We start from the raw sequence: 26,171 nt of genomic DNA, 5'->3' as shown, positions 1-26,171 counted from the left end.
GAGAAAAACACGGACTGGAGCCATAGAGATGGATGCTGCCCTTCCCCTACCCAGGGAGCTTAGTGCTGGCTGCTACCCCTCCCCTAAGGAGTTCAGACAGCTTATGCGGCAGGCAGCCACAACTCTGGTGCTGGTCACCCATCCCCCCAGAAACTCAGCAGGCTTAAGCAGATTCTAGCTGACAAGCTGTTGAGAATCTGCGTGACTCCAGGATTGGGACCTTAAGTCCCAGTGGCATGGGTTGATGAGTGGAATCTTCCGATCCATGGGTTGCACAGTTCCATGGAAAATGTAGTTTCCCCAGCTGAGTAGCACGCTCTCTCACCCGCTCCCTTGGCTGGGGGGTGGGGTTCCCCTGCCCCCGTGGCTCTGAGGTGTGCTGCCACACCACGCTGTTCTTCCTTCCTCTCTGTGGATCATGCCAGCCACAGCCACCTAGTCAGTTGATGAGAGAACCTGAAGACCTTGGTTGTGGGTGCAGGATTCACATGCTAATTAGAATTTTTTGTTTTGTTTTGTTTTTGAGATGGAGTCTTCTCTGTCACCAGACAGGAGTGCAGTGGCGCAATCTCGGCTCACTGCAAACTCCGCCTTCTGGGTTCAAGGATTCTTCTGCCTCAGCCTCCCAAATAGCTGGGACCACAGGTGCATGCCACCATGCCCGGCTAATTTTTGTTATTTTTAGTAGAGACGGGGTTTCACCATGGCCAGGATGGTCTCCATCTCTTGGCCTCGTGATCTGCCCTCCTGGCATCCCAAAGTGCTGGGATTATAGGCGTGAGACACCACCCCCGGCCTATTATAGTGCTCTTCTAAGGGAGCCTCCAATCGCCACTGCTTCTAGTCCAGTAATTCTTTTTTAAATGCTTTGAGAAATTGTCACGCTGCTTTCCACAATGGCTGACCTAATTTACATTCCCACCAACAATGTATGGTGTAAGTGTTCCGTTTTCTCCACAACCGCTCCAGGATCTGTTTTTTTCTTGACTTCTTAAAAATAGCTATTCTGACTGGTGTGAGATGGGATCTCATTGCAGTTTTGATTTGCATTTCTCTAATAATCAGGGATATTGAGCATTTTTCATATGCTTGTTGGCCAAATGTATGTCTTCTTCTCCGAGAAGTATCTGTTCATGTTCTTTGCCTACTTTTTAATGGGGTTGTTTGTTTTTTGCCTGTAAATTTGTTTGGGTTCTTTATAGATTTTGGCTATTAGAACTCTGTCAGATGCATAGTTTGCAAAGAGACACATGCATGTGTATGTCCATCACAGAACTATTCACAATAGCAAAGATATGGAATCAACCTAAATGCCTATCAATGGTAGACTGGATAAAGAAAATGTGGTACATGTACATCATGGAATACTATGCAGCCATAAAAAAATAGGTCGTGTCCTTTGCAGCAACATGGATGGAGCTGAAGGTCAATATCCTAAACAAACAAACACAGGAACAGAAAAATACCACATGTTCTCACTTGCAAGTGAAAGCCAAACGTTGAGTACATGTGGATACAAAGAGAGCAACAGACAAAAAGGTCTACTTGAAAGTGGAGGTTGGGAGGAGGGTGAGGATCCAAAAACTACCTATTGGGTACTATGTTTATTACCCGGCTGATGAAATAAAATGTACACCAAACCGCCATGATATGCAATTGATCTATATAGCAAACCTGCACATGTACCCCTGAACTTAAAATAAAAGTTAAAGAAAGAAGAATTCAGTATTTGCAGCTGATTTCTTCTCACCTGCTTTTCTGGAGGTCACCTCTTGCTATTGTCCTATGCCAACAAAGAAACTATTCATGTTTTTCATTTCCCATTGGATGGAATGTTCCCTCTTGGGAATTTAGTTCACTTGGCTGCCTTTTACCTCAGATCCCTCATGAACTCAAAAATTATTATTTTGAAGATTATTTCTCTTTTTTATTGTTTGAGTGGGAGCAATCCTTTTACAGTTCCCCTTCTCTTAAGAGTAGAGCCTGATTATCTTTTTGGTGTCTGTGGTGGTGAAGTCTCAACCTGACTGCATTGAGGGATGCCTAGATGACTGGTGCAGCATTGTTCCTGAGTGTGAGGATGTTTCCAGGGGAGTTCAACATGTGTGTCCATGAATTAAGAGAGGAAATCCTGTCCTCAGTGTGAGTAGGCACCATCCAATCAGCTAGGGGCCTGGAGGAGACAAACAGGCTGAAGAGAGGGGATTCTCTTTATCTCTGCTCTCCCTCTGCCTTCCACTTCTTCTCTGCTCTTAAAGTTCAGACTCCAGGTTCTTTTGACTTTTAGACTCCGCAACTTGCACCAGCAGCCTCCTAGGGGCTCAAGCCTTTGGCCTGGGACTAGGGGCTGCAACATCGGCTTCCCTTGTTCTGATGCCTCCGGGCTGGAAGTGAGCCAAACTACTGGTTGCTCTGGCCCTCCAGCTTGCAGATGGCCTGTTGTGGGACTTTACCTCTGTGATCTGAGTCTATGCCCTAATAAATTCCCTCTCATACAGCTGATTGGTTCGGTCTCCCTGGAGAACCCTGTGGAATCAATACTATGTTCCCACTTTTAATTTTTTTGTTGTTTACTCGAATTTTCTCATCTTTTGTCTTCATTATCTTCATGGTTTTCAAATTTATTATTGTCTTCCAAAAAGTAATTTTTAACTTAATCAATTTTTTCTAAAGAATGGTTTCATTTCATTGATTTCTGCTTGTATCTTTTTGATATGCCCCTTATATTTATTTGTGTTAAGTTTTTTCTAGGTTTTAGAGTTGAGAGCATAATTACTGACTTTAATATTTTCTTCTCCTTTAATACAAGCATTAAAAGTTAGAAAACTTCCTCAAAACACGGTTTTGAGCTGCATCATACAAATTGTGCTTTTATTAATATAATTATTGACACAGAAGTTTTAAGTCTAACAACTCATTGCTTATTTTTTATTGTTCTCTGTGTTATTTGTTCTTCTGGTCCTTTGGATTTCTCAGGTATTTATTTTTGTATTCCATTTATTTCCTGTATTTTTCATCTTTATTTAATATTTTCATTGGTTATCTAGGGATTATAATGTCTATCTTTAGTTTATCCCATTCTACCCATTGTATTTCTTGATATGAAACTGCTTTAAAACATAATGCTGTTATTCTCCACTTTCTTTCCTTTGTGCAATTTTGAAATGTGTTTTAGTCTACAAATAAACTTTGTAATAAATTATTTTTTATTTAAATAGTAAATTGTGTTTTTTAAAAAGAAAAGAAAAAGAAAATAGATCTTTAATATAAACTGATATAATTACCATTTCTTTTGCTCCTCAGTTCTTCTATTAGAGGTGTTTCCATCTTGTGCTATTTCTCTTCAGCCTAAAGAATTTTCCTTATTATTTGGAAAGCTGCTTTGGAAAGTCTCTGGCTTTGATGTCACCTCTACGTAATTTGACCATACAATTCTAGCACACTCCCCATGAGATTCCTTCTTTTCCTCTACTTTGAAATATATTTTTTACCTAATTTATCAATGTTTTCTAATTTGTAGAAAGGAGGGGGAACTATTCCAAATACTTATTCAATTATTATCCCTCTTGCACTAAATTTTTTAAACTGGCTTTTGTTTCTAAATAGGAAAGAAACACATGTTTCTCTATTCTTAAAAAGTATTGCATCAAATAAAACAATATTTTACAATAATGTCATGACAATGAAAGTTCTCATTGCTTTTCCAAGTTTTCCTCTTTCTAATTTTATAGTTCAATGCAATTTTCTCTAAAAAAAAAGATGACATATTGATTTGAGACTTCATATGACCAAATATCTACATTTCATCATTGAACTTGATGCTTAATTCAATAATATTTGATTTTTAACTATTGAACATAAGCATGTTTTGAATTAGGCTTAAGTTAGGTAAGTTTAAAAATTTTTGTGCCATCAGAATAGCCAAAAGTGTCTATCCCCCATAGCCATATATTTAAAATATGTGCCACAAAAATATTTTTCTTAAATAATAATATAATTGAGAGCAAAACTGAAATGTGAAGTTAATCTTATAGGTTTCTTACAGATGTCAAGCCTTCTAAGGACAATATATTTTTAAATACATTTTTCTTATCTATCAAAATACACCTTATATATTCTGTCCAAAAAAAATCATCTAATTTCTCTAAACTTCGGCTCTTTTTCTTCTAAACTTTCATGTTCAGTGGTCAAGGCAATTGATTGTAACCAATATAATAATTAACTCCAGAATTTCAGTAGCTTAGTACAATAATGTTATGTTTCTCACTTATGTTACCATTCATTTGTTTTTTAATCATCTCCCCATGCAGTAATTCAGGGCTCCCAGGACCTTTTTCCTGCTGGGCCACCACACTCCTTGGGCCTCCTTGGGGTTTCTCCACTGCTCTGTGTTCAGCAGGACTAAGGAGTAAAATGAGAGAGAGAGCAAGGATGCTTATTTGGGTCTAAAGGTAGCATTAGTCCCTTGAACTCACATTCTACTCGCAAAACTTCTGTCATGTGGCTCCAAACTCACTGCAAGAAAAAAATGCGAAAAGTAGTTCCTTTGTACCTAGGAAGAGGAAATAGAATGAGGTCACTTTAAACTAGGGTCTGCCAAACTTCGGTTAAAAGCAAATGCTTGGGAGCCATATGGACTGAGTTAAAATCTTTGTTTTGCTACTTCCTTGTTAAGACAAATTATATAACTTCTGCGGGTAATTATAGAATTTATAGTGTTGTGAAAAAATTAAATGAGTTAACTTATATAAAGGTTTTAGCAAAGGACTTTGCACTTGTTACGTACTCTCATGGGCTGAATCATGTGCCTCGAAAGTTCACGTGCTGAATTTCTAACCCCAGTACCTCAGATTCTAGCTGTATTTGGAGATGCAGTCCTTAGGAAGGTAATTAAATTAAAATGAGGCTATTTGAAAGGATCCTAATTTAATATTAGGCAATCTTAGAAGAGGGAATTTGAACATAGACACACACAGAGAAAAGAGGCTGTGAAGACACTGAAGGAAGACGACCATCTACCAGCGAAGGAGAGAGGCCTGGAAGAGATTATCTCACAGCCCTTAGAAGGAACCAACCTGCCAGCACCTCGATCTCATACTCTTGGTCTCCAGGACTATGAGAAAATAACCCGTTGCTGAAGTCACCCAGTCTGTGGTACTTTGTTACCGCATTCCTGGAAAACTAGTACGGGCACTACAATATGTTAGCTGTAATTAGTGATTTCTTCTGGCAAACAGGCCATTCATATGTATGAGATAACTGGGAAATGCTCCTCTTTTCTAGAGAATAGATCTTATGTTACACTTTTATGAGACTAAATCCTTTCTCTCTCAGTAAAATCCCAAATATCTAAAGCACATAATGCAATGCAATTCATCTTGTGGACAATCAATAATTCTCTCCCTCCTGCTTCTACAGTTACTGCAACACCCACGTTTTGTTCCCATTCCTCCAGTTTAAGCTATGTGCTCTTCTCTGAATCAATCATGATGTGTTAGGAGCCAGTAAAGACTTTAATCCTCAGTTTAGGAGCTCAATCAGCATTCCATAACCATAGCTAAGGCTACAGTTTTATAAATACATGATATTCATAAGGATTTATGGAAAAGAGAGAGCTTTTTCCTTTCTTTTTCATAAATCCTTATAAATATTATGTATTTTACATCACAGTAATCAAAATTTGAGGGATTGTATGTGATTTCCTTTCTGAAATATTTCACAGAAGGCAGTTAAGGGCTTTTTTTTTTTTTTTGAGACGGAGTTTCGCTCTTGTTACCCAGGCTGGAGTGCAATGGTGCGATCCCGGCTCACCGCAATCTCCGCCTCCTGGGCTCAGGCAATTCTCCTGCCTCAGCCTCCTGAGTAGCTGGGATTACAGGCACGCGCCACCATGCCCAGCTAATTTTTTGTATTTTTAGTAGAGACGGGGTTTCACCATGTTGACCAGGATGGTCTCGATCTGTTGACCTCGTGATCCATCCGCCTCGGCCTCCCAAAGTGCTGGGATTACAGGAGTGAGCCACCGCGCCAGGAGTTAAGGGCTTTTAAGTGATAATAATAACAAGGTTAATGATCGTATCATATTATTTTAGTGTAAAGCAATCTTTGGAATCATCTGTCATGAGTTGGATTGATGTGGTAACTAAGCTACAGAAATGGTAAATAAACACCTTGCCTGATCCCAACAGATGATCAAGAGGATGAATTAGTTCAGGTCCCCTGACTCTAGGCTCTTGTTCTTCCCACTCTTCACAACATCAATAATGAAAATGAAATGCGTCTTCTGCTAAGAAAGACAATTAGTAGTATGAAAAATTGAAATTGTTACTTTTCTCCCTGTCAAAAGAAATCAGATTTTTTTTGTAATACTCTGCCTCATGCATGACTGAACATAATTCTTCCATGACTGTAGATGATCACTCTCTGACACTTTGAGAAATTGAAGTGCCATGGCAGGGAGAGGATGTCTGTGATTTTTAAACTCATCACTTGCAATGCTGAGACACATAACAGACCCAAAAGATGGTGACGATGATAAACAAAGAAATATGTTCTTATTACAGAGTTGTTCTTAACATTTACATTGTAAAAATGATTTTAAGTACCCCTGCCTGTAGAGTCATGACAAATTAATACTGACATTCTGGCCTGAACAGTGAGCCCTCATTTCTAAACTACTCCTATGACTAAGCACATTAGTAAACTAACAAAATGCAAAATGAGAGTGCTCATTTTTTCTGAAAGGAAACAGATGTGCTCCTGTGTTGTTGGAAAACAGAAATATGTCACATTTTGTATCCTGTCCTATAACAAATTGCTTGAAATTTAAAGAGAAATAGGAACGCTTTTACACTGTTGGTGAGAGTGTAAATTAGTTTAATCATTGTGGAAGACAATGTGGCAATTCCTCAAGGATGTAGAAATAGAAATCCCATTTGACCCAGCAATTGCATTACTGGGTATATACCCAAGGATTATAAATCATTCTATTATAAAGACACATGCACATGTATGTTTATTGCAGCACTGTTCACAATAGCAAAGACTCGGAACCAACCCAAATGCCCATCAATGATAGACTGGACAAAGAAACTGTGGCACATATACACCATGGAATACTGTGCAGCCATAAAAAAGGATGAATTCATCCTTTGCAGGGACATGGATAAAGCTGGAAACTGTCAGTCTCAGCAAACTGACACAAGAAACAGTGAAACCAAACACCACATGTTTTCACTCATAAGTGGGAGTTGAACAATGAGAACACATGGACACAGGGAATGGAACATCACACACTGGGGCCTGTGGGAGGGATGCATGGATAGGAAGAAATAGCAGGAGGTGGGGGGATAGCAGAAGGACAGCATTAGGAGAAATACCTAATGTAGATGATGGAGTGATGGACGCAGCACACCACCATGGCACATGTATACCCATGTAACAAACCTGCACGTTCTGCACATGTACACCAGAACTTAAAGTATAATTTAAAGAAAAAGAAATTTAAAGAGAACATTCAAAATATTAAGCTACTTTTGATAAGAAACTCTTATATATATGTGAATCACACAGATATTACTTGAATGAAGCATCCATATTGCATTAACCTCCTTCCAGGAAACTGTTCAGCTGAATGAAATCCTAGATGAAAGTGACTTTCCCAGGAAAAGGGTGTATCTGTCCTCCAGGTCCTCCTGGTTTAGGGAAGTGCTTCTGGTGTCTCCTTGGCAAAAAATATGCCTTTCTGCATCAAGGGAAATAGAAAAACTTTTAATAAAATGTAACTGCCATTCTGATACTTCAGGTCTCATTTATTCTACAGATAATATCTCCATGAATTAGGTGATTTCAAAAGCATTTAACTCCCTTTCCTTTCTTAAATAGCTGGCTATGGAATCACCAGTCCTTAAGATAGAGGAACACAACATTGGACTTTGTCTCACTTCCACAACTTTCCAGTACTTCATTTCATTGTTCAGCCAGGAAGATTCTGTATTAAAAAATGTTTTCCTGTGATTTTAAGCTCAGTAATCTTCTGTAATTTATTTTTAAAAAAGCAATATTCCTCTTTTAGACATTTTTAATCATTTGAAAGGGTATTAAAACCTGAGAACTCTTTAGTGAAACTGTAATTTGATGCCCTGATCCAATACTTTTCCTTGAGAATGACAGAAATATTTCACAAAACGGTGAGAATATGATTACTATCCCTATTTATTTGGAATCTTTTGGCAGCACAAAGAACATCTTTCTTGCCTAGCATGACTTTGAACAGGCAGGTACTTTGTTTGACAGGGAAGATTATCGCATTGACTGATCTGAACTATGGGCTTAGAGACATCGATCTCCAGGGAGAAGCAGCAGCTGTGCTTCAATTCCAGCTCACTTCTTGAAAGAAATAAACCATTTCTTCAAATGGCTTTTCAAACGGTGTGTACAACATTTGAAAAGACTTTCATTTAATCATGCTTTTCTGCATATCAGTTACTTGTCCATTAAATGCCACCAATATTAGCCACACATAAGCAATGGGCAAAGCTATCATAGTGATACCAATTAGAGCTGGCTATCTCTAAAACTTTAAACAGACTAAATAAGAATGCATCAAATCAGCCGCAACAGGAAACGCTTGTCTAGGTTTTCTGTTTATTAACAGGATGACCTTTCCTTTGAAGAAAGACAAGTCAAACTATAAAGAGCTTCTTATTTATTTATTAATGATGAGGAAGGAAAATCTTACAGGTCTAGAAAGTCTTTCTGTTTCATGATCACAAACCTTACACTGAAAATAAAAAAACAAGTCTTTTGCACGTGTTAGTGAAGGGCTTGAACTTTTCTAAGTCTCTGACTGTCTGGAAGTCTCTTCACTGCTATGACACTGCTGGCCCCTGCCTTCTTGTGTTCTGGCTAACACCTTCTCATCTTTGAAGATTCAATTCAAAGTAGAGTTCCTATACAAAGTGTTTGTTAAACACTGCTCTATGTCTCCTCATTCTTCAAATATATATATATTTGTTGGGGGTATATAATAATATGTAAGAAGTATATTTTATATATATGTGTGTATATATATACATATATACATATATATACATAATTCAACCTTGAAATCTTCTTTTCTGCATTTTCCCCTATGAGAATGTAAATTAGTTAACAGCAGGGAACTTGCATTATGTATGTTCCATTCCCATTGCCTCATGTAATGTCTTGCACATTATCAATAATAAGCTCATACTTAAAGCTGTAATAATAGATTAATGACAAAAACTCAAATTTTTCTTTAAACACATTTATTTTATATCAGTGTATGTATACACCCACATTCATATCTATTCTTTATATAATTGCAATCACTTATAAAATTATAAAAAATACTTAAAAGTATTCAAACATGAAAAAACAAAACTATTTGACTAGATATTTATCTCTGTTACGATCTATTCTGCATTTCTCTTCTTCTTTTGTCCAAATTTTGCCCGCTGTATTTGGCGCATCCTACAATAATCTTGCCCCTCACCAATTATAGCATTTTCCTGACACAGAGACCTCATCTCCAGCTCACACAGTCATTTGAAATGCCATCCATAGTCATTGATCCCATGGAGTTGTCTCTGCCTAGCTTGCCTACTTTCCTCTTTATCTCGGGATGGTTACACGTTCTGTTTTTCTTTATATGTGATAACTCTGCTTTTGAAGATTTTATGAGAAACGCCTTCAGTTCTTTTATGCAAAAGATCACAGTTAAAAGCAGTTTGCAGAAATGTGTAGAATATGCCTCAGAAAACTCCAGTTGTCATTTACTATGTATTCCCCCAAAGTAAATAAGTAGAAAAATAGGGGAAAAAATCTATCAGTTTCAAATGGAATATTTAGCTTCATAAATACATATTCAGTAAGTCCTGAGTGGTGAAATATGTAAATAACATCAGTGAAAAAAGATCACTTAGTATTTCATTACAATAGCCTATTTCTCCACACAGGTCTTGCATCTATTGTTTGCACATACTCATCTGCCGCAGATCTTCTCATTTATGTTAATTTCATTAGGCCAAAATAACTTTCCACACATTGAAGGCGCAGTCTATGTTTTCCTTGGTCTGGTGACTCAGTAATAGCAGTCGATTTTATCTCATAAATCTTAAATCTCTCTTTGCACAAATCTTTCTACCTCCAAGTTAGCTCTAGTTACAATCTATAGTCATTGATTTCTGCAGCATATTCCTCTGGAGAACATTGCCTGATGTTCTGTCCATTCATCTAGGAATGACCTTTCTCTCAGTTTTCTTCATGCTACTTCACATTGTGTAAGAATTTTAAAGACAACAACTTTGATGAAAGACTTAAATGTAAGACCTAAAACCTCAAAAACCCTAGAAGAAGACCTAGGCAATCCTATTCAGGGCATAGGCATGGGCAAAGACTTCATGATAAAACACCATAAGCAATGGGAAGAGAAGCCAAAATTGACAAATGTGATCTAATTAAACTAAAGAGCTTCTGCACAGCAAAAGAAACTATCATCAGAGTGAACAGGCAACCTACAGAGTGGGAGAAAAATTTTGCAAACTATCCATCTGACAAAGGGCTAAGAATATCCAGAATCTACAGAGAATGTAAACAAATGTACAAGAAAAAAACCAACCCCATCAAAAAGTGGGCAAAGGGAATGAACAGGCACTTCCCAAAAGAAGACATTTATGCAGCCAACAACATATGAAAAAAAGCTCATTATCCCTGGTCATTAGGGAAATGCAAATCAAAACCACATTGAGATACCATCTCGCACTGGTTAGAATGGGGATCATTAAAAAGTCAGGAAAAAACAGATGCTGCAGAGGATGCAGAGAAATAGGAATGCTTTTACACTGTTGGTGGGAGTGTAAATGAGTTCAACCATTGTGGAAGACAGTGTGGTGATTCCTCAAGGACCTAGAACTAGAAATACCATTTGGCCCTGCAATCCCATTACTGGGTATATACCCAAAGGATTATAAATCATTCTACTATAAAGACACATGCACACGTATATTTATTGCAGCACTATTCACAATAACAAAGACTTGGAACCAACCCAAATGCTCATCAATGATAAACTGGATAAAGAAAATGTGGCACATATACACCATAGAATATTATGCAGCCATAAAAAAGGATGAGTTCATGTCCTTTGCAGGAACATGGATGAAGTTGGAAACCATCATTCTCAGCAAACTAACACAAGAACAGAAAACCAAATGCCATTTGTTCTCACTCATTAGTAGGAGTTGAACAACAAGAACACATGGACACAGGGAGGGAAACATCACATACTGGGGCATATCAATGCGTGGGGAGTTAGGAGAGGGATAACATTAGGAGAAATATCTAATGTAGATGATGGGTTGATGGGGGTAGCAAACCACCATGGCACGTGTGTACCTATGTAACAAACCTGTGCTTTCTGTACATGTACCCCAGAACTTAAAGTATAATAATAATAAAAAGAAAACAAGCAAACACATAAACCCCATTTCAATTATAATTGCTTTAATCCTCTGCTGCCCTAAGTTCAAGGGGTATATGAAAAGTGATGTCATTTAATATTCTTTGGATCAACTGAGTGTTTTGAAAACAAATAAAGCAAACAATAAACTGGCATCCTGGACCACACTTTCTCTAACTCTCATCTGCACATGAATTACCTGGGGATCGTTTGAAATGGACTGGGAGGGAGCCTGAGATTCTGATCACTTACAAGCTCTGAGATGACATCAACCTGTGTGCCCAGGGCCACACTTTGAGTAGCAAGTTCTCAGGCTTCCGTTACCACCTGTGAAGTCAAAGTGTCTCACAGTGGGACCAGGCACTTTTGTTCTAAGTAAGCTACCGTGGTGGGACACATGTAACCAATAGACCACTTCCACAGGCCAGCATTTGGGAACAAATAAAATAACATGTTTTTTCACTGATGTTTTGTGTTCTGCAATTGAGTGTTCTTTATTTTTATGGAGACAGCATTCAAATAAGTCACTTTTAATTCAATAGTTCATTTGCTATGGGTGATTATTATGCATTGAAATGAAAATGGGAAACTTGTAATTGTATCCTAACGTAACTTACAAATGTAAGATTTACCATTTTTCAAATGGAAAACGTGAGTAGCAGTAATCAATGTGAATGTACCCTTAACTAGATGTGCTGTACCAATAAGTTAACTGAAAAAAACGAAGTATTCTTTTTCATAAATGGCTGTAATTTTCAAAAATAGATGTTACAAAACATGCTGTCACTAGCATGTGGGATTCTTCCCTTAAGATATCTCTAGCATTATTACTATGTCAACCCCAACATGATAAATCCTTTCATCAGCTTTTATTAACTAATTTCAATTTGAGAAACGTTCCCTTCAGTGAATTATTTGAAATTATTAATGAAAAATTTGAGAAGGCTACTTATACAAAGTTGTTGTTCTTATTGGAAAAAGTATCCGGCAGTGGAATAAAGCAGATTGTCAAATAAATGACCACTGTTAAACATTGTATAAGCATCCAGAAAGATTAACTAAAATGTATTTCTCTTACACATTCTATATATAGCAGGCTTAGGATAAAAATATTTTAAGCACACAGGCTTAAGCCTCTATCATTCCCCTAGTGCCTGATTTTATTAGCATGGTCACATTACTATCATGTGATTTAACTTCAGGCTATTAATCCACTCAGGGAGTATGCTAAAATGCAATTTCGTGCTAATGATGCTGTGGACATATGACTCGTATCATTTATTGGTGGTGGCTGCTATATGTGCTTAAATTTTTGTGGAGGCCACCATACTCAATTATATCTACTACTTTGTAGTATTTTGTTGTGTACCCAGGAATTCTTATAGTACTATAGAGAACAAAGACAAGAACCCGGAAGATTTCTTGTACTCCGCCTAGAATCTTTCTGGATGAAAATTTTCAGAAGACTTTTTCTAAACAAGAAAGGATTTCTTTTATGTTGTTTTAGCATTGATTATCTCTTTGAGATGTCTGACGGCTAAAGGAATACAGTACTATCTTTTGAGCTCAAATCATATGGTAAAAATAGAGGCGATTACAGAGCATAAAAAAACTTGATCTTGACTTCAGCTACATAAATAGATATTAATAATCTTGATTATACTCTTTCTACCTCTCACTTAAAATTGTAATGTTGACTTTTGGAACTTTATTATGATCATAATGTTAAATCTTTCAAATTATAGTTGAGAACTTCTATATTTTAAATGCTTAAAATATTTTTTATTCTTTCATTTGTATCCTCAACGAATACTATCTCACATCTCATTTGGGAGCATAAAGAAAAAGTAACCATAATATCGTAGAATTTAAAATCTTAGCAAGTTTTGATAATTTTCACCTTATTCTCTCTAAAATTCCCCCTAATCCATCAACCCATACCTAATAATAAGCACTGAACCCTTTGGCCACACTCCTACAAATGGCACTACCATCCTGTTACACAGGCTGCAAATCTCTTAAATAATGCCTTCTCCCATGTGTACTTACTTCCTAAATTAGTTAGGAGAATCATATATTTCAATATACAAGAATAATAATAGGAGAATTTTTAGATATAAGAAATATTTTATATCTTATTGAAGGCAACCGAAATATGCAGGGACAATGAATCTCAATCTTTGGGTCTTCTAGAGAAGACCCAGGAGATAGTATATATACTTATGCCAAAAATGTGTTAGATAATCAGCAACAGTTCTCAAGTATATAATGCTTGATGAGCTCACAGAGGAGAAAGAAAAATAAAACACATATCTAAGAATCATATTTGAATTAAAACATACAATATGCCTGTTACGCTATTTCTAAGCTTGAAATGGCTTCTGAGTTTTACATAATTACATATCACAAACTATTCAAGTGACAGGGCACATGAAAATGTCTCCAACGCTTCCTTGTTCTCACCTAATATGGACTTTTTCTAGGTGTACATCCAAGTCAGGTATATATCTTTGTGGTTTCTAACTCATATTATTTCTTACCTTCTTCTGCTTTCCTGCTATTTTGCCTTGTAATTCATTAATTAACACAAACATTTTGCTTCCCTTAAAACTGCTGAACAAAAGTGTAACTATGGAATCTTCAATCTCTAAATTGGATGCTATGGATCTGTAAGAATCAGCAATTATACTCTACAGTGGGGGTTGGCAGGCATAGTGTTTTAAAGTTCTCTTGAAATGGAGATAGTTTTCTGGCTTGGAGTCTGAATTAAAAAATAATTAGTCATGTGTGCTGTCACTTTACTTGCCAATTCCTCTGTGACACCATTTAGCAACACTCAACAGCAGTGCTTCCATCATCACTTACAGAATTTTGTGAGGTCCTGGGTTGGTGGGAGTTGGAAAATAATTAAAATTATACTTTTTAAAAAATAAAATGCATATGAAAATAATATATGTGAACATATTCTTGTAGTACAAAGCAGTAATAAAAACCGTGTAGTTATTTCTGGGCTAGTGAAATACCATCATCAATACTTTTAGGCAAGGTAGTAGGGAGATCCAAAATTCACATAGTAGTCAGTATAAAAATGTTAAGAATGTTGGAAATGTTTTAACAAAGACAGTATGAGACGGTGGAAATTATTATGCCCAATCGCATATACCTATAACGTAACAATGGTAAAACAGTGATTAACACTATATGAGGTACAAAAAGTGGATATGTGATCCATATTTCTGCTACCCATAGACAAGATGGCGGAAGAATCAAACTTTAAAGCACAAGACACAACAGAAAGTGCATTTGGGGAAAACAATTGTCCAGAGTAACACAAATAACCCTTGAAAAATAGACTGTTCTCTGAACAATCTCAATATACATTGTATTTCTTCTTAAGATGTTTTGTTTTTGTTTTGTTGTTTGTTTTATGCCTTTCACGGGGTGCAACAAGAAGCAAAGCTATTAGCTCTGCATATCTAATTTTGTAATTATTAAAGTTGGCAAAAGAAAAATAATGAAAAACAACTAGCATTAGTCTTATCAACATAATAGGTTGATGTAAAGTGACAAGAATATCATAGATAATAATGTCTATCATTTACATAATAATGTGTTATTGAATACTATTATATGTTTTCAAGTGACATACATTATCTCTGCTTACCTGAAAACTGACCTTGAAAGTGAGCACGTTAGGTTCATCCTACAAGTCAGGAAACTGAAACCCAAAGATGAAATATTGCTCACCTGAAGACATACCTCTCTGTGGCAAGTGAGAGGTGCCACATTATGGCCATTTCTAGCTCAAGTCTCTCTGATTTCAAATCAGGCCATCTCCTTAAAGATGAAGTGAACATGGAGAAGCTACGTTTAAAGTCAATGCACTGAATCCAAATAAAAAGCCAACATAAAACTGAGCACAACCATGCCAACACTGCCTGGGATTTGCTGAAAGTAATTTTTTAAATAACGTGAAATAAAATAAAAATGGCGAATTTCTCTAAAATGTTTGAGCAGCCCATTTAGTGACCATGATTTAAATAGGTAACTTGATATTTTTAATGACGCATTTTAAATTAAGAAATACAAATACCTTAGATGTCTGGTTACTATAGAAGAGCAAACACAGAGCACCTACCACCATGTGGGTCTCACAATTGAGCACTGGATGATCTGAGGAATAACTTTGAATTTTCAAGGAACTTTAGCCGTTGAAAACAGACCCCTTGGGATTCTTGAATGAAAATAATCATGATAGGTATGGGCACACCTGATATTTTAAAAATGCCTGGGTGTCCCTTTGGTGTAAATCAGATTAGGCAATCATCCACAGAAACCTCACTAAAAATAAATTCTGTATTGTTCAAGGCTTGATAAATTAGGCTATAAATTTTCCAATCCTGTCTTTTCCTAAGACACACTGTATTTTCTAGAGTTCTCCACTCTTTTGGGGCTTATAATTTACAATACTGTTGGAATTCCCTTGGGGTGGTTGGCAAAATATTAGGGAAATATTAGGGAGAGTTATAAATTAGTCTCAAACCTTTTGGAAGCCATAAGATTTTATTGGGATGGATCAAGGCAGCTGGTTCATTATGCTAGGGAAAAACTAAGGACATAAGAAGCTCTCCCAGTTTAAATCTGTTTACCCCACATCCCTTTGTCTCTACTCTTAACTGTTTACTTTTGTAAACTTTGTGCTGGATGGTCCTCTCAGGGGGAAGTCAAGAGGAATTACCTGTTAATGGTGTTTACACTGGGCCCTGGAACCTAAAACTTTTATCATTTCTAAAATCACTCTTTTAACTATGTTAATTATCCTCAAGCATGTTAACTTATAACCTCTTTTATAGAATGTTTACTGAATAAATGTGTGAATGTACGGGGGTCTTGGTCAATTGGCAGCAGTTGCCCTTGGAAAGCAGCCGATGACCATCCCTTGCCCACTTGAATCACTGAACCAGGTGTAAGAGTGCATTTATTCATTTGTCATTGAGTCAGGGGCTGCAGGACAGACCTCTGCAAGTGGTAATCAATGTCTCACAATACAATTAGAAATTATAATTTATAATTGAGTTATAAACAACAAGGCATTTTTAATTAGAAGAATGAGAAAAGGCTGATTTCAAAATTTGGCTCTTTTACTTAATAACGATGTGACAATTTCTTCATCTATATGATCAAAATAGTAAAAGCACACCTCAGAGTTCTTGTTAGGACAAAAATGAGACAATGTTTGTAAAATATTTAGCACATTATTAGCCTGGTGCTGATTTATTTGCCCCCAGGCAGTGTTTCATGTCTTTCTTCTTCTCTTATCACTTTTTTTGCAGTCGTAATTTTCCTATTAGAAACTACAGCAGTGTTGAGTAATAGCACTGTAATGCTAAAATAATATTTGTTAAATGAAGTAGAAATATATGAACATACCTCAAAAATACTCTGGAATCTATTTCTTATAAGCTTGCACATCAAGGCAGAGGGCACTGTGTTGTGTAGACCTTTAATGAATTTCTCCATGTTGATATTCTTGGGTCCTTAGTAATCACCTAAGTGCTTCTTTATTTACTGATTGATACAGGCAATGATGAAACTCTAGAAATGATTTGTATTCTCACTTGCACTTAAAACAATTAAGTGTGATGATTATCTTAGTTTGCATGGATTCCTTAACATAGCCCTATCTCCACCCATTCCATCAACACATGATTAACTGAGATTATATGTTTTCATAAGGTAAACAGACTAAAAATAAACCAAATCCTCCACTATTATTACATATGTAATACAGATCTAGCAGCATACTGCAAAGACCTGCCCTTTCTCTTCTTCCCAAATGCTATGAAAATTTTTAATCCAGTAAACTTTATTTTTAGGGTACGTATGTGTATGTGTGCACATGCACACAAACTTGTGCATGTTTAATATGATAAGAAATTACCTATGAGTATTTTCTTTTTTCTGGGCAGGGAGTTGAAATCCTCCATTAATGTAACAACAGTGTGAGACATTCTAAAAGAGGTCTGATTGGTAATGAGGAACTAACCAACAAAAATGACATTAGAAGTGAAAAAGCTGACAGTTCAGATAGGCTGCAATCTTCTTATACTGTTTGGAACCATATTTGAGAGCATTAGGGCTATTTTGTTTATATTAGAAATAATAAAGTGCCAATTATTCAAAAGGGGTTATAGACACAAAGAAGCTATGAAACATCAATAACAATTGGTCAAAGAAAGAAAGAAATTCAGAATTTGTTTTTCCTTTTTTAATAGAGATAGGGTCTCACTCTGTCACCCAGGCTAGACAACAGTGGCACAATCACAGCTCACTGCAGCCTTGAACTCCTGAGCTCAAGCTATCATCCTGCCTCAGACTCAGAAGCAGTTAGGACTACAGGCAGGTGCAGAAACCTTTTTTTTAAAGGGTGTTTTTTGGGGGTAAAGGACTCTTTTAGCATATTATTAAATTGTGGGATTGCTTCAATAACTGGTTACATTTATCTAGTTAGGATATAAGGCTGATGGGATCCTGCTTACAAATGAACGAAGTTCTCTGATTTCCTTGTTTCGCAGCTTCCATATTTCAAATACAGTATATTAACATTCCAAAGGTTTACCTGTCAAATACTGGAAATCCACTGAATTTGGAAATATTAACATTTTTATTCTGTGAGTCATACAAAGTTTAGTAAAAATACAAATAGTTTACAAGTAGTAAAAATAAATAAATGGAATCATGAAAGTGATAATGAAGAAAGGGCAAACTAAAGTTTTTTTTTAGTTTTAAATAGAAGAAAATGTTTTCTAGCATGCAAGAATATGAAAGATTATTTTTTTAGGAATTGAAATTAGAAATAACCCAGTTACTTTATAAATTGAATAAGAAAAAAATCCACTTATAAATGCATTTTATCAATTGAAGGCATTTGATAAACATAGTATTATTACTATTAAAAATATCTGCAAAGGGAACTCTGATAGCCTTTGAGTTTGGTCAGTTAATTAGTTTTGTCAGGGGGTTATCAATTGTATTAATTTTTTTGAGAAATACCTTTTAGCTTCTTTACTACACTGTTTGTCTCTTTTTATTTCAAATATATGTTTTCTTTTTTTAATTTTACTTTAATTTCTGGGGTACATGTGCAGAACATGTAGGTTTGTTACGTAGGTATACTGGCCATGGTGTTGCTGCACCTATCAACCCACCTAGGTTTTAAGCACAGCATGCATTAGCTATTTGTTCTAATGCTCTCCCTCGCCTTGCCCCCTCAATACCCGGAGATATGTTTTCATTTGAGTTATTTCCTCCCTTCTACTTACTTTGTGTTTAATTTGTCTTTTTCTATTTTTCTATACTGGAAACACACCACTGATTTAAAACCTTTCTTCTGTTTTTATGTAGGCATTTAAAGTATAAATTTCCCTAACTCACTGCTTTTGCTGTACCCCAGAAATTTTGAAATGTCATGTTTTGGTTTTTATTCAGTTCAGACTATCTCCTCTTGTGAGTTCTCCTATAATTCATGGGTTATTCAGAAGTATTGTTTAGTGTCTAATATTTGTAAATTTCTAGTGTATTTTATTATTGATTTCTAATTTAATTCTATTGTCAAAAACACACTGTGATATTTCATTCTTTGGAAATGTATGGAAACTTTTGATGGCCTAGTATATGGTCTACTTGGCAACATTCCATGTGCTCATGAAACAAATATGAACCTGAAGTTGTTGGTCCTCATGCTCTAGAAATATCAACTAAGTCAGATTATTGGATAGTGTTATTCACAAATTTAACTCAGTTACTAGGAGAGACTCATTCTAATTTCTAGCTATAATTGTGGGTGAATTTCTCTCTTAACATTTTTTCTTACATTCTGAAGCTCTACTATTAGGTGCATATTTAAAAGGGTAATGTCTTCCAATGACATTATGCATTTATGTTATAAAGCATAGTTCTTATGATGGTCAGTCATCCCACTTGTCCTAAAGTCTACTATGTCTGATACTAATAGAGTCACATCAGCTTTGTTATGCTGTAACATTCACACCATATACTTTCCATTTACCTGTGTCATTATAATTGGAATCCTTATGATTAGGTTTAAATCTATCAATTTCCTATTGTTTTTCCATTTTTTTTACCCTCTCCTATGTTTTTTTCTTCTGATTACCCTGCCTTCTTTGGAATTAATAGAGCATCTTTTAGCATTCTGTTTTATTTCTTCCACACACTTTTTAATTATATAAACATTGATATAGTCATTTTCTTTATATCTTTTCTATTAATTTTCCTGGTTTTTCTAGGAAGCAGTATATCTCTTAACTCATCATAATTGACATTAAATTTATATCATACTGATTCACACTTAACAAATGTAAAAACCTTTCAGTATAATTGCATTTAATATGCCCTTGTCCTTTGGGCTTGTAGTGTCACTAATTTTACATAGATTTAAAATCCCATAATGAAGAGATACCATTTGGCTTTAAGTAGACACTAATTTTTTTTAAGTTGTCTTTAGAAAATAAAGAAATAGCTAGCTTTTAATATTTACCTTCTACTTGCATTTCAAATAAAAGTATTAGCCCTTCTATCTTACAGTTCAAGTGTGCTGATGACAAATTCTCTTAGCTTTAAAAAACAACTTAAAATATATTCATTTTTGAATAATATTTTTGCTAGATTTAAAAGTTTGCGTTGGGAGGCCAAGGCGGGGGATCACGAGGTCAGGAGATCGAGACCATCCTGGCCAACATGGTGAAACCCCGTCTCTACTAGAAATACAAAAAAGTTAGCTGGGCGTGGTGGCACGCGCCTGTAGTCCCAGCTACTCGAGAGGCTGAGGCAGGAGAATTGCTTGAACCTTGGAGGCGGAGGTTGCAGTGAGCCAAGATCTTGCCATTGCACTCCAGCCTGGCCAACAAGAGTAAAACTTCATCAAAAAAAGAAAGAAAGAGAGAGAGAGAGAAGAAAGAAAGAAAGAAAGAAAGAAAGAAAGAAAGAAAGAAAGAAAGAAAGAAAGAAAGAAAGAAAGAAAGAAAGAAAGAAAATTATACCCTAAATCAATAACTATTCTATTATGCCCTATGAGGCCCAAGAGCCAAACGGTGGCAGTAGGAATGCCCACATTTGCCATCACTTGACAGTGACCCACCTCAGGAATCTGAGCTTCCTCTCCCAAATCTCTCCGTTCCAAATGTCTAGACATTCTAGTTCCCAGAAAGGTAACTTTTCCACCAAGAGGCACAGCAAGTGTCCCATTAAACTTTAAGTCATGGCTGCCGCTGGGTCCCTTAGGCAGTTTTTCCAAGAGAGCAGTAGATAAGAAAAGAAGTAACCACATTGGTAGGAGTGATTTTCTCTGATTATCAGAGTTTCTACTTCTGCTATTGCTTAAGGGGGCTGAGAAGAATACATTTCACACCCTAAGGATTCACTCATAAGGTTCTGTTCCTCCCCTGCCAAGTTTTGGTGGTAAAAGCACGGGTGTAGCATCTGTGTTCTGAAAAGGGCATTGTGACAAAGTCATAGATTCCAGAGAGAGGGTACTGGAGCCACCCTAACAAGTAAGTCACCTAGACTCAGGGGCTAGCTGAGAATGAGAGGAATCTAGGATTGGTATAGAGGAGAAAGATGATGAATATTCATTTGCAGCCTAGATAAGAGCTGGTGTGATGGAGTTGCAGTTTGTTACACTAACCTCTCTTTTGCAGTTTTCCATGAAAAGAGACCAATCAGAATCCATGAAAAGCTGTGCAGAACTTAAACGAAACAATTTTTTTTTTTTTTTTTGAGATGAAGTCTCACTCTGTTGCCCAGGCTGGAGTGCAGTGGCTTGATCTTGGCTCACTGCTACCTCTGCCTCCCAAGTTCGAGTGATTCTCCTTCCTCAGCCTCCCGAGTAACTGAGACTACAGGCCCATGCCACCACGCCTGGCTAATTTTTGTATTTTTAGTAGAGACAGAGTTTCCCCATGTTGGCCATGCTGGTCTAGAACTCCTGACCTCAGGTGATCCCCCAACTTAGCCTCCCAAAGTGCTGGGATTACAGGCGTGAGCCACCGCACCAGCCTATGTGAAACAATTTGATTCAAGCAGTGCAAGAGATGAACTGCAGCATGAGCTGTGGTGTGTTGGCTGAGAGATCCCTTTCAATACTGACACATTCTCCCAGCTGTAGGAGGGTTGGCACTAATGGCTGTCAGCCCAGTCTCTCCCATGGGGCATTCAGCTAAATAGATCCAAGACCCTGGCCCTTCTCCTGGGTGTGTCCATATACAATGACTAATCAATGTGGGGTACAGGCAAGCCCCAATTCAGCTCAATTTTGAAGGGCCATCCCAGCTCCAGAGCCTCTGCTGCAACTATATCACCTCTACCTTTGCCCATTCCTGTCTTCTTTACCTCCCACAGGTTTTATTTCCCAAAACGCTTTTCAATACATCTCTCTCTGCATACAAATCTGAGTCTCAGTGTTTTCTGGGGAACCCAAACTATGACAACTGGAATGAGGTCACCACGGTTGTGGAGCTAGCGTCCTCAACTCCTGCATCTCTTGCTACCAACACCAAAGAAAAAAAAATGTTCTCTCGTTTCTACCCACATGCTTGTCCTAGTGAAGATCAGAGAGGAGTATGTCAACAAGTGTTTGCATTGTTACTAGGGATTTCTGTCAAGCCTAGAATATGTCCTGAAAATTAATGTCTAATTGGCTCTTTGTTTCAATGTACAATTGGCTTGCAGTTTATGTATGGTTATATTTATAAAATAATGAAGAAAATAGTAAGCTATAGTAACAATCTGTGCAGATGACATACACATAGAAACACAGATTAAAATGGAAACATGTCTCTCTGATTATCAGTAAAATAAATTTAAAAAACAAAATAGCAATTTACACATTATTAATCCAAGTAAGTGTGTAAATTACAAATTACTTCCCTGGTTTTCTATTAAATCTGTTTAATTTGGGAGCAATATACATTTTTTTTACTTTTATTTTGAAATAATTTGGGGCTACAGCAGAGTCACAAAAGTAGTACAGTGTTCCCATATATCCTTCTGGCCACTTCCCTTGTGTTAACATCACCACAGCAGAATTATCAAGACCAGGACAATAAAAGTGTTACAATGATGGAAAGGAAAGGATGTGATTTTAATTTTTGATCGAAGGTAAATCTCTCTGGTAACCCGCCTCGTATAGATTTCTGACAGCTAAGAAGATAGCTGCTTTATCTGTCTCATACTGAGCAAATAGGTCATTATACAGGCAATCAAAGCTGAAATCTCACAATCCTGGGTAGCTGTTTAAAAATTATCTAGACTCAGCTTCCCTTTATTTAATAACTCTGAAGTTTTTTGCATATTAGTAAAGATTAGCATCTCATTGCTTTAAAAGTTCCCATTTTCAAAGACGTTCTAATTTTGAGAAGACACTATTAATATTGATTGAATGTTTAAGATTTAGAACAAATTTTAAATCCTGGCCTATTGCTGTGGTCTGATTGTTTGTGTTAAAATCCTAACCCCCGTGGTGATGGCATAAGGACGTAGGGCCTTTTGTGAAGTGATCAAGTCACAGGAGCTCTATCATCATGAGTATTATTAATGACTTATGAAGGAGGCCCAGGAGAGCTTGTTTTCCCCTTTCACCATGTGAGGACACAGCAAGAAGACACTGTTTATGAACTAGGAAAGGGACCTTCACCAGGGGCTGAATCTACCAGTGTCTTGATCTTAGAATTTCCAGCCTCCAAAACTGTGAAAAGTAAGTTTCTGTTACTTTTAAACAACCCACTCCATGGTATTTTTTGTTATAACAGACCAAACAGACTAACGCACCTATTACACTGGAATTTGATCTGTTCTTTTTTGCTTAATCAATATGCATATGATATGGTTTGAAGCCCATTTACTATCTATTTAGTTTCCTTAGTCTAAACTACAATTGATTAATAGAATTTCTAATATATTGTACTCTGAACTTACAGCTCAATTTATGCTTCAACAGTTGACCAAATAATGTGTTGTGAAGAAGATGCGCTATATCTTTCTTCTTGAATACTGTACTTACATTAGTTCAGTCGATTGCTTTAGCATGTTGGTTCACCTTATCATACTGCTGACTTGCATTTCACTTGCTGTCACACAAAGCCTCTGAAAACTACTTACACCTACTGCTGTTAAACTAGCTATGCTAGCAATGCAGATATTGAAAATCCTGGAAATCTGTTCTTTTCAGTAAATTGTAAATATTTTTTATCTGAGCCTGTATTTTGGCAATGTAAGAATATATGCAATATGCATTTTGTTATCTCACCTGAATATTTAGAAACCTGTGACTTAGAAAATATCAGGCAAAATAATATATTGTTCTAACCTGCTAAGAACTATTCAAAGTTATAGACATGTTGACTTTTTATTTTTATTACGGAAACTCTAACGATAGGTAATTTGGCATTCAGAGCCAACAATCTGTATCATCTGATCATTTAATGTTTCCCGAGTTGCTATACAAATGGATTTTCTGCACTGAGAAAGTTCTCATAATATTTACATCCTGATAATCCTGATGAATTGTTTCAAAATGGAAATTTCTTCAGAAATTATGACAATATAATTACTATTTTACTTTGAGCTCCTGCCAAGAAATGTTACCTTGAAACTTGTTGCCAATTTATTAGTTTGGTTGCAATAAAATAATAATAAATATTAAAAATTCACATTTGTATTGACTCATATAAAATAGCTAACTGCAACTTAAAGAAATTTATGTCTATCTGGGAAAAAAATAAAATTATTGTAGAAAAATTTACCAACAATTTTGTGAGTATATATGTAATATCTCACTGGTGATAATATGAAATTAATAATGATATAGCTTATACAACAGATGTTGACAATCAGTTGTTTACGAAGTGTTAGAATTGTTTATTCTAATGATACAGTTATGATACAAACAAAAAACCTAACAAAGTAAGCATAAATCACATGTTCATGTTTTTCTAATCAAACTAGATGTTTCATGGTCACTTCAGAATGGTTGTATGTGTTCATTACTAATAACGTAAATTTAAAGTTCAACGTGATGTATGTATTAGATTGATTCACTATACATGTGTTCCAACATCTTTGTAGGTTGCCTCTCTGTGTATAGAAGACTGTGAAACTAAAAAATACGTGTCTCAAAACAACAAAAGACTTACCAAAAAGATGTATATGTGTTTGGCATTCTGCTGATACAATGCCCTTGCTTGGCCCTTGAAGTAGGAGGGAGACCATAGTGTGTTAGAAAATAGTTTTCTTGGTGGCTACTCCTGTAATCCCAACACTTTGGGAGGCCGAGGCGGGCAGATCACAAGGTCAAGAGATCAAGACGACCATCCTGGCCAACATAGTGAAACCCTGTCTCTACTAAAAATACAAAAATTAGCTGGGCGTGGTGGTGCACGCCTGTAGTCTCAGCTACTCAGGAAGCTGAGGAAGGAGAATTGCTTGAACCCGGGAGTCAGAGGTTTCAGTGAGCCAAGATCGTGCCACTGCACTCCAGCCTGGAGCCTGGGGATAGAGCAAGATTCTGTCTCCAAAAAAAAAAAAAAAAGAAAAGAAAATAGTTTTCTTAATCTAGTTGATGTCAGTCGTTCCAACTGCTACAAATTTACTCTGAAATCTCAGGTAAAATGTTTTAACCCAAAGCCAACAACTGTGACAGCAGTTTCTTAATGATTCAGCTCTCTGATTGTGTTATTCTCTGAGCAGCCCAATTCTCAGGGTTGTTCTAGAAACCCTTTCTTGAAATACATCCTAAAACCTGCCTCTGTGATTCTTCTAAAAATGTTATAAATATCAGTTCATGGTTAAAATAGCTGGAATGTTTTCTATCATCTGCAAATAAATCCTTACTAATAGAATAATAACAATATATTATAATTTTATTTGGAATGCTTTTGGGGGCATTATGTAAATTTAAACTCCTATCTAAAGGAGATTTCCTCTGTTTAGAATACCAAATTGTAACCCTAGCAAAAATGAGTATTCTGCCATTTATGTAAACCCATTAATCACCACTGAATTTATTTTGTAATAAATGTAATAAGTTGTATCTCTTTGAAATATACACTTGTAAATTGAGTTGAATAAGGGTATAACTGAATCTTTCTTTACCATCACATTCTTCCTTTCTGAGTCAATTGGATAGAGTACGTAGTAGTCTATAAAAGGTTTATTTTAAATGCTGTGTGAGAAAAGTCAGCCAATCTGCCATTATTATCAGTTTATAACATGAGTTTGAAAGGAATAATATCAAACTTCCTGTGTATTTTTTGGTAGAGACAGAATCTGTATCTATCTCATCGGTTTTATCTCCAAAAGGATGGGATAAAGAAAATGTGGTACATACACAATGGAATGCTATGCAGCCCTAAAAAAGGATGAGTTCGTGTCCTTTGTAGGGACTTGGATGAAGCTGGAAACCATCATTTTCAGCAAACTGACACAGGAACAGAAAACCAAACATGGCATATTCTCTCTCATAAGTGGGTGTTGAACAATGAGAATACAAGGATACAGGGAGGGGAACATCACACACCAGGGTCTGTTGGGGGGTGGAGGGGCTAAGGGAGAGATAGCAGGGGGTGGGGGAATTCGGGGCAGATAACATTAAGAGAAATACCTAAAGTGGATGATG

Source organism: Callithrix jacchus, chromosome 4 (genome assembly GCF_049354715.1).
Source record: "Callithrix jacchus isolate 240 chromosome 4, calJac240_pri, whole genome shotgun sequence".
Taxonomy (NCBI): domain Eukaryota; kingdom Metazoa; phylum Chordata; class Mammalia; order Primates; family Cebidae; genus Callithrix; species Callithrix jacchus.
Note: the sequence above shows the minus strand (reverse complement) of the source record.